Source organism: Psammomys obesus, unplaced genomic scaffold (genome assembly GCF_907164565.1).
Source record: "Psammomys obesus unplaced genomic scaffold, mPsaObe1.curated_primary_1811, whole genome shotgun sequence".
NCBI lineage: Eukaryota > Metazoa > Chordata > Mammalia > Rodentia > Muridae > Psammomys > Psammomys obesus.
The window spans coordinates 2,411,848-2,420,874 of record NW_026585895.1 but is presented as its reverse complement, the minus strand read 5'-3'; the positions used below and the strand labels follow the sequence as shown (position 1 = coordinate 2,420,874).

The following is a 9,027-nucleotide window of genomic DNA, read 5'->3' as shown; positions in this document are numbered from 1 at the left end:
GAAGGAAGGAAGGAAGGAAGGAAGGAAGGAAGGAAGGAAGGAAGGAAGGAAGGAAGGAAGGAAGGAACCAATGGCCCTGACAAGAACAAAGGCTCTGCTTTTCCGTTCAATGAAGGAGCTGAGGTCTTGGGCAGCTAGCTCCTAGCCCATCCCTTGAGAAATGTTTTCACTAGTTCTATACTATGTCCCTGAATCTATTTTTTATTTATCACATTACAGTTTTGCACGTAAGAACCTTTCGGATGTGACTCTCAAACCTATGAGGAACAATAACAGTGTGAACACACATTCATATCTCTTGCACATAACACCTGGGTAAATTGTTGTTGTGCCCAGATCCCAAAGACCCTAAAGACCACCAGGAGACCGACCAAGAATCCAAGAACAAAGAGCCTTTATTGCTGGGCTTAAGCTCAGACTCCAGACCATCACCAATTCAGTGGATTAGAGAGAGAGCCTTGAGCAGCAGCAAATCTGGGATTTTTATTGTGGTTTGAGCAGGAATAAGGATTTTCTAACTCTGGCAGTTACATGATTGGTTCACATTTAGCAGAAGCAGGCTGTGGTAAACTGATTGGTTGGTGTTGATCTAGGGAAAAGGGGGTGGGGGAGTTTCACGGAGTGTCCACCTAGCAAGGTGTGCCCGGGTAACCATATCATTTTGACTAGCTAAGCAAAGGTTCCTAACTTATCTTTAATTTGATTGGTCAAGTACTTGAGAACTTTTCAAGGCAGTTACTAGATAACTGTTTCTGATTTTCAGGGAGGTTACTGAGTTATTTTATCTCATTTCCATTGACCATAGTTTCATGTCCTGAGAAACAGAAAGAGCATCTAAGCAACTGTGGGACATTACCAGGAAACTGAAACTCAGGCCTACAGTATCTTATGCAGCCTGTCATGGCAGCACGGCTGCTTGGGTCCTTCATCTGTAAAAAGAAGCTGGACCTAGGCTTGCATCTGACAACCTTCAGGCACACTTTACTCTCCCAGTTCCACAAACGTGAATTTACCTTCAAATCTGTCCTATGTTTCAGTTGCTGTAACTTTCCACAACTATCTCCAAATATGATGCTGAAATTTGGTTTCCTTAAAATTCTGCTCTTAATTTTGTCTAGTGTTATCTATCCATTTTTTTTCTGCCTTCACACTAAAAATGAAGCATGGGCTATTCCTGGGCCTCAAGCCAGTTGGCATTAGAGCTGGAATGCCAAGTCAGCCTTTCCATTGCAATCTGAAGGAACTGGCACTGAATTGTCAGGAGAAATGTAGTGAAATCTCTGAGGCAGTGATATGCAAGACGATGCTGAGTCCTCAGAACTGGCCCCACAGCCAGTCTCTCCTTACAGGGCTATGACTAGACTCAAGTCCCAGTGTGCCCCCTAAAGGTGTGAGGTAGAAAATACACTCCAAAGACGGACATGAATAATAGAAATTTACAGGATCTGTGAAACTGGATGCTAAGATGTGAGCTCACCACAGGGAGGTTTCGAATTTAATGTTGACAATCTGTGGATCCAAAAGAACCTTGTTTGGTTGTGTCCTATTTAGGTCTATGCTGCTGGGATAAAACACAGACCAAAGCCAGCTCGGGAAGGAAAGTTGGTTAAAATCCATTACTGAGGGAAGCCAAGGCAGCAGCCTGGAGGCCGGAACTGAAGCAGAGGCCATGGAGGACCGTTGCTTACTGACTGTTTTCCATAGATTACTCAGCTTGTTTTCTTACCTGACCCAGAACCTTCTGCCTGGGGGTAGCACTGTGCATGGTGGACTGAGCCTCCCACATCAACCCCCAACCAAGAAAATGTCCCACAGACATGCCTGGAGGATGAAATCCCTCAATTTGGTTTCCTCTTCGCAGGTGACTCTAGCTTGTGTCAAGTCAATAAGAAGAACAACAACAACAGGCACAAACTGGCTGGCTGAAATGGGGAAATGCCAAGGCTGGGGACTAAGAGACAGTTCTGCTGGTAAATGCTGACTTGAGTTTGGATCACCAACACCCATATTTGGTGTTTGAGAGCACAACTATAATCCCATCGCTGAGAAAGTGGAGACAAGAGAATCCCTGGAGCATCCAGGCTGAGCAGTCCAGCTGATTCCTCAAGCCTCAGGTCAGGGAGACCTCGTCTCTAAAAATAGGGTCTAGAGATCCAGAGGAACATGCCCAATGCCAACCTCTATCTCTCACACACACAGACACACATGCCCACTTGTACTGAGTGGGTCACATATTTTGCCAACTACCTTCCAAAGGGAGCTTTGCCACTCTTGAAGAGCTCTGAAATAGCTCCAGTTATGCAGATCTTACGATAGACAGGGTAGTCACTGGAAGGAGAAACCCAGTGCCAGGCGAGGCAGGCACGCCGAAACCGGAAGGCAAGGTGAATGCAACTGCCTTGCTTGAGAAACGAGTCGAAGCGGCCACTGAAATAGTTCAGTTTACATATACCTAAGAGTTGGTCATAGTTGGCAAGTTGATCATAGTGTTCCCAGAAAATATAAAATTCCCAGAGCCACAGCTGTACGAGCAGCAAAGCTCGCATAACCTGAGCAAACATCCAACCCCATACAGAAAGGCAGCCTTTTCCCTCTCGACCAACCCCCAGGCCAGAGCCAGTTTCCAAACGCTCAGGCACAAAAATACATAAAACAGGTTTGCAAATCAAATGTTTACTGATAATAAATTATTTTAGAACAATTACTTGATATTTATATATATACACTTTTGTCATTTACTAAAACAGAAACAAATCTATTCATTAATAACATAAATGTACTTATTTATTTTTACATAAAGAATTTAACCTTGGCAATTATTCTTACTGAATATTTGATATTCTAGGATCATTTAGCCTCTTCAGTGTTTTTCAGAGTCGATTCTCATTTTGATTTATAATTGCCCATGCTGGGAATGCAACTTTGCATAAATGCACAGTACAAAATGGCAGAAGTACGTTCAGAGTCATTCCAAAATTGGAAAGTTTGTCCTAATCCCAAGCTGAAATTTATCAAATGATTTTCATGAAACTCAAGTCAGCAACTCAAATAGCAATTTTAAAATCAAACACAGTACAGTCTGAAGACATATTAGTTTGATACTTACATGCTCAAGAAAGACAGTGGGAAAATACTAAAACACCCCCCCCATAATTAAGCCATTGTGTTTCTCTAAGAGGAGAGAGCTGTGTGCAGTGGGAACCGCTGTTGATAACAGACAACAGTTTTCGCTCTGTGCCACGGTGTTTCGGGCAGTAGAGCCGGAGCTCAGAGCAGAGGGCAGTTATGACCCGCAGCCTGGGCAGGCACCGCCACAGGCACTAGGGACACAGAAATTTCTACTGTTGCCAGTTTATTTTCCCAACCCCCATGCAGTTATGTAATACAATACAGGCTTGTGATTGAAGACTTTCTTTTGTAGTTCTTTTTCTTCCTCTTTTTTTTTGGGAGGGAAGAGGGTAAATGGGTCATGGCATGGTCTTGCTATGTAGTCCAGGTGAACTCTCAACTCACAGCAAATCTCAGCCTCCCAAGTGCTGAGATTCCTGGCATACACCAGCTAATGACTATTTACCAAAGTAAATGTGCTTTGGGGAGGAGAAAATTAAAAGAACTCCCAGGTACTAACAGACACTTAATCTGAACTAACACTAATTCTAAAAAGCCTAAATCATGGCTGCGGCCCACCATTTAGGTTATGCGCTTATGGGGGTGGAGTGTAAAAGCAGTGTGTCTTAGGGCTGCTGTACAGTGGATTTCTGGGTCCTTGGGGCTCTCCTGCGGTTATTCTGTCTAGTTCAGAATACACAGTCTGAACAGACAGACTCACAGGCAGGCAGAGTCTCCAAACAGCACTCAGGCAGGTATTCTGAATGTATATCATAGCTGTTTGAAGTTTTCTATTCTCCAAAAGAGTCTTTATTTTCTTTATATTTATTTAAATTAAATTATTTCTAGAGTCTGTGTCATGTCTAACAGTGCACCAGCCTTTAAATACACAACTCATATTACAATTGCATTTACCAAAATCCTGCGGTGATTTTTTTTTCACTCGTATTGCCAACAAACAGACTGATTCTCAAATCTCACCAAAGCAAATCTTTGGAGCCTCAACGATGAATTTTATATCCGCTGCATTTAGTTTCATCGTCTTGTTTCTGACCCATACAAAAGGGCAAGATCTTTTAAAATTATAAGTAGCTCAACAGACAAATACTTACTGGTAGCCTGCTCTGAGTCAGACCTAGTAACGAGGCTGTAGAGATCACCAGAACACTGCCTTTGACCTCCAGTTGCTCTGTTTAGTGAAGAACACAGAAAGTAAACAATATAAATAAGGAATTCGATGTGTACTGTAAGAGAGCCATGCAGGAAAAAAAAAAAAAATGAGCAAGTGGAGCTCATGGGAGATGGATGGGAAAGACAATCAGCGGTGAGCACAGCCCAGAGCTGCTGCTGTGGTGAAGAACGGCAAGCTGAGAGCTGAGTGATGAGAAAAATGAGCAGAAGAGATGGGAAATGGAGAAAGAGCAACGAGAGGCAGAGCAGAGGAAATCACAAGGAGGTGAGGCTGAGTGCCGAGAGACAGCAGCCTGCGAGGTCAGAAGCAGTGTGGCTTATTGAATGCTACTCCACACTGTTAAAAGCTCTTATTTTAGATGCGCTGATAGCTGTGGGAAAGGGGAAGCTGGTCAGGTGGAGAGTTTATTCAACAGGTGAGCTTTCACTCAATCGACCTGCACCCTACCCAGGAATTACATGGGAGGGCTGAAGAAAAGATGCGATGGCTTTAAGATTTACTTTCCAAGGAGCTGCCAAACCTATCTCACGTGTCTTCTGCCTTTCCGCGGCTCCACCCTGTGCCCACGCAGAAGCAGTTTATTTTTAAGGTTCCTCTGTTGTGTCGCTGCTCTGGCCAATGGAATGGGAGCAGTGAGGCCAGGTCAGGTGCGGGAATAATGCTTCCGGACACTCCCTCTTGGTTTCCTACCAATCTCTTGAAACACTGGGTTTGGAACACTCCTCAGAAGCAAGTCAGAAGGGCGCGCTCTGACAGAGCCCTTGCAGGAGCTTCTGGGGAGCAACAGTGGAGCTCAACTGTCAGCACCGACCAAGGCCGCTAAAACCACATCTAACCCTCGAAGGAACTCCAGCCCAAAACAAAATCTGACTGGTACTGCAAGGCGGTGTTCATGTAAAACCTGTCCACCTGAACCCGCCATCACACAGGACACACGCAAAAATAATCTGCTCGTCACTTTCCACCGTTAAGTGCTGGGGTAGCGTGGTACATTCCGGCTTAGATCGGCGTCCCTCAACCTTCCTAACGCCGTGACCTTCTATTTCGTCATGGGGGCCCCACCCCATAAAACTACTTTTGTCGCTACTTCATACTGTAATTTTGCTACCGAGCGGAGTAATTGACCCACTGAGGTTCCTAAGTCCATCAAAAATACGTGTTTTCTGATGGCACCAATCCACAAGCTGAAACCCGCTGCCTTCAGCTGTTGGACTGCCGCAGCCTAACAGTGGAAGCTGCGTGGGCTAAAGGGCTCTGGAGCAGGGAGTTCTGAGCTCGGGGATCTAGCGAGGTTGCTGTGTTAGGGCGCTCTTCCTGGTTTTTAGATAGTAGTTTTCCTGTTCGGTATTTGTGTGGCACAGAATAAAGGGAAAGAGTCTCTCTCCCCTCGTTTATCGTAAGAGTTTTCATCCCATTCATGAGGGCTCCCACTTCACCACAAAATTACCTCCCAAAAAGCCCCATTTCCTGTTACCATCTCACCGAATAGTGAGGCTTCAAAGTGGGAAGCTGGGGGTGACACAAACCCTCAAGCCACAGTAGACACTGACAGCCAGCCAGGACAGAAGGAAAGGTGAGGGATAAGCAAGTGTCTCTTCTCCATACTCTGTCTTTACAGGCCACCAACTCTTCCTGCACGGGGGAATGTACGGAAGCTCTGTCATTAGCCAAATGCAGCAGAGAGGGCCACAGAGCTTGCCGCAGGACCACAGGGAGGAAATGGAGTGTGTGCAGTCGGCGTTGTCTGTGCTGGAGTCCTCTGCCGATGGTCAGTGATGGTCTGTAAACAGGCTGGGAGCTGGCGGGAGACTTAGGAGCGTCGGCGCCTGCATCGCAGCACCCGGAGATTTATCCAGGTGCCCATATCGCCCTGACAGAGCAGGCAGAGAGGCTGCAATGGAGAGCCACAGGCACCGTAACAGTTAAAGAGGGCATGGTGGCTACAGACCGAGGGCAAAGTGTCTGCTTAGCAGGCACAGGGCATCATACAATGACATTCAATAAAATAAGAGTGCTTTTTGAAAAAAAATTGTAAAATGCCCTCATTGTCTTCCTTCGGCCAATAACTGATTTATCCTATCACTAGGAATGCAGAAATAAATATTTTTATGTACCACCATTGTATAAATTTTTGGATTTAGTAAGAAAAGAGAACAGTTTATATAACCAAATTCAGGCTAAAATGCAAAGTAATAAAACATTTTTGTCAACACTAAAATATTCAGGAATTGCTTTTAGTAACGTATGGACGTTTGAGTCCATAATTTCTGCCAAAATTATTATGAGACTCCCAGACCAACACAGCAGCTGCGCGACCCACAAAGCACCAGAAAACCAACTTCTTTCCCACATTGTGCACAGACCGCTGAGTTGTATCTTATTTTCATGACAACTTTAACCTCTCCACAAAGCTAAATGACCATGTTATAAATTCAGACTAGTTAAGATTTAAAAAAAAATACAAGTTTTTTTCTGTCAATATATAATTGAAAAATTTTTCTGGACTTGTACTTTTATTGAACATAGAAACGTGCCGGCTGTATTTGCTACACAGGGTGTGGCTCCTAATTGTGAACACTGCAGAGGGCAGTGTTCTCGAGTACGCCTTCCTTGTCCACAGGGGCAAGCCCAGGCCTGAAATGCAAACTGCCTTTTGTTCTCTGTACGTCTTCATGTGTCCGTTTACCTATACTGTCCCTCTGTCTCTGCTCTGTCCTGATTGATGCCGCTTCACAGCACATCACGAAGTTCTTTAATATGGCATGTCATACTGAGTTAGCTATTCTAGGTCTTTGGTCTAGGCATTTTAAAATATTTTGAGATTATAATATAATTACCTGAGGTTGTGATATAATTACATAAATACATACGCATACATATTTCTTAAACAATAAGTACAGCCCTCTTAGTTTGTATAATGTGACTTCTGTGCAACTCTTCAGGGCTGACCATTTGGTATTGGATGACTGTGTTATCTAAAATAAAGGTTAAGATTCCCTGCACTCTGTCCAAAGTTTGGCTATGAGCCTCAGCCTCAGCCTTTGATACCCTGCTGGGTAGAGTCTTGCAGAGGCCGTCTGTGGTAGGCTCCTGTCCTGTTCCCTGTCTGCTTCCAATGTCTATCATATTTGTCCTTCTGAATGAGAATTAAGCATCTTCCCTAGGGTCCTCCTTCTTGCTTATCTTCTTCAGGTGTACAGATTTTAGTATGTTTATCCTATATTATATGGACATCCACTTATGAGTAAGTATATACCATGTGTGTCTTTCTGCTTCTGGGATACGTCACTCAGATGGTCTTATGATCTTTCCTAGATCCCACCATTTGCCTGCAAATTTCATGATTTCCTTGTTTTTAATAGCTGAGACCTGGAGGGGACAGGAGCTCCAAAAGGAGACCAACAGAGCCAAAAAAAAAAAAAAAAAAAAAAAAAAAAAAAAAAAAGTGAGCCCTGGAGACCCTGCAGAGACTGATACTCCAACCAAGGACAATGCATGGAGAAGACCTAAAACCCTAGCTCAGATGTAGCCCATAGACTCAGTCTCCAAATGGGTTCCATAATAAGGGAAGCAGGGGTATTTCTCTGGCCTGAACTCAGTGATGGGCTCTTTGATCACCTCCCCCTGTGGAGTTCAGCCTTGCCAGGCCACAGAGGAAGAACAATTCAGCCAGTTCTGATGAGACCTGATAGGCTAGGGAAGGAAGACCTCCCCTATCAGTGGACTAGGGGAGGGGCATAGGGGTAGAAGAGGGAGGGAGGGTGGGATTGGGAAGAGACAAGGGAGGGGGCCATAGCCCAGATACAAATTGAATAAATTTTAATAAATGACAGTAATAAAAAATTAAAAACAAATAAATAAAATGAAGGCGCAGAGGACATGACGCTGGGCACTGATCATCTTAAATACTGAGTCTTTGATCTAATGTGTGGGCCTCACCCCAAGAGGGAGCCCACCCCTAACACGGCCTGGATGACCAGGAACCAGAGGCTGGGGGCCCAAACACTGGGAGGGAAAACAAATCAATAAACAAAATGATTCCTAATGCAGGCCTACTGTACTTACAGACAGGTGCCCAATCATAATCAGAGAGGATTCCGCTGGGCAGCTGATGAGAGCAGTTGCAGAGACACACAGCCAGGCATTAGGAGGAGAGAGAGCACAAACTGGAGACCTCCTTGGGTTTGTTCCTTTGTGACTCGGGGAACCTTGGGGAAGAGGGAGACGAAGAACTGTAAAAGCCAAAAGGGGTTGAGGACAGCAGGAGAACAGGGCCCACAAAATCACGTAAGAAGGACCCACAGAGGCTGGCTGAGACAGAAGCAACAATCACAGAGTGGTCTGCCCCAGGTTCCGCATGTTACAGTTGTTAGCTTGGTGCTGTTGAGGGACTTGAAGCAGTGGGAGTAGGGGTATCTCTGACTCTTTCGCCTGCTCTTGGGACCCTTTTCCTCCTCCTGGGTTGCCTCACCCAGCCCTGATGCGAGGGTTTGTACCTAGTCTTTGTGTAACTTGTTATGCCTTATTTGAGTAATATTCCTGGGAGGCCTGTTTTTGTGGGTTTTTTGTTTGTTTGTTTGTTTGTTTGTTTGTTTGTTTGTTTTTCCTGAAGGGAATCAGAGGATGAATGGATCTGGGGAAGAGGGGAGGGCAGGTAGAGGCCTGGGAGGAGTGGAAGAAGAGAAACTGCGGTCTGGAGTATTGTACAAAAGATGAATAAAATATAA

General features: G+C 44.8%; 1 long non-coding RNA gene across 1 annotated transcript in view; it reads right to left on the bottom strand.

Annotated features, from left to right (window-relative positions):
- Positions 1-8,500, bottom strand: part of LOC129671389 (uncharacterized) — a 26,155-nt gene extending 17,655 nt beyond the window's left edge. Inside the window, exons 1-2 of the long non-coding RNA XR_008719346.1 lie at positions 8,366-8,500; positions 4,221-4,297 (exon numbers count right to left, since the gene is read on the bottom strand). This is a non-coding gene — a long non-coding RNA (uncharacterized LOC129671389). The remainder of the gene's footprint in view (positions 1-4,220; positions 4,298-8,365) is intronic.
- Between the last annotated feature and the right edge of the window lie 527 nt (positions 8,501-9,027).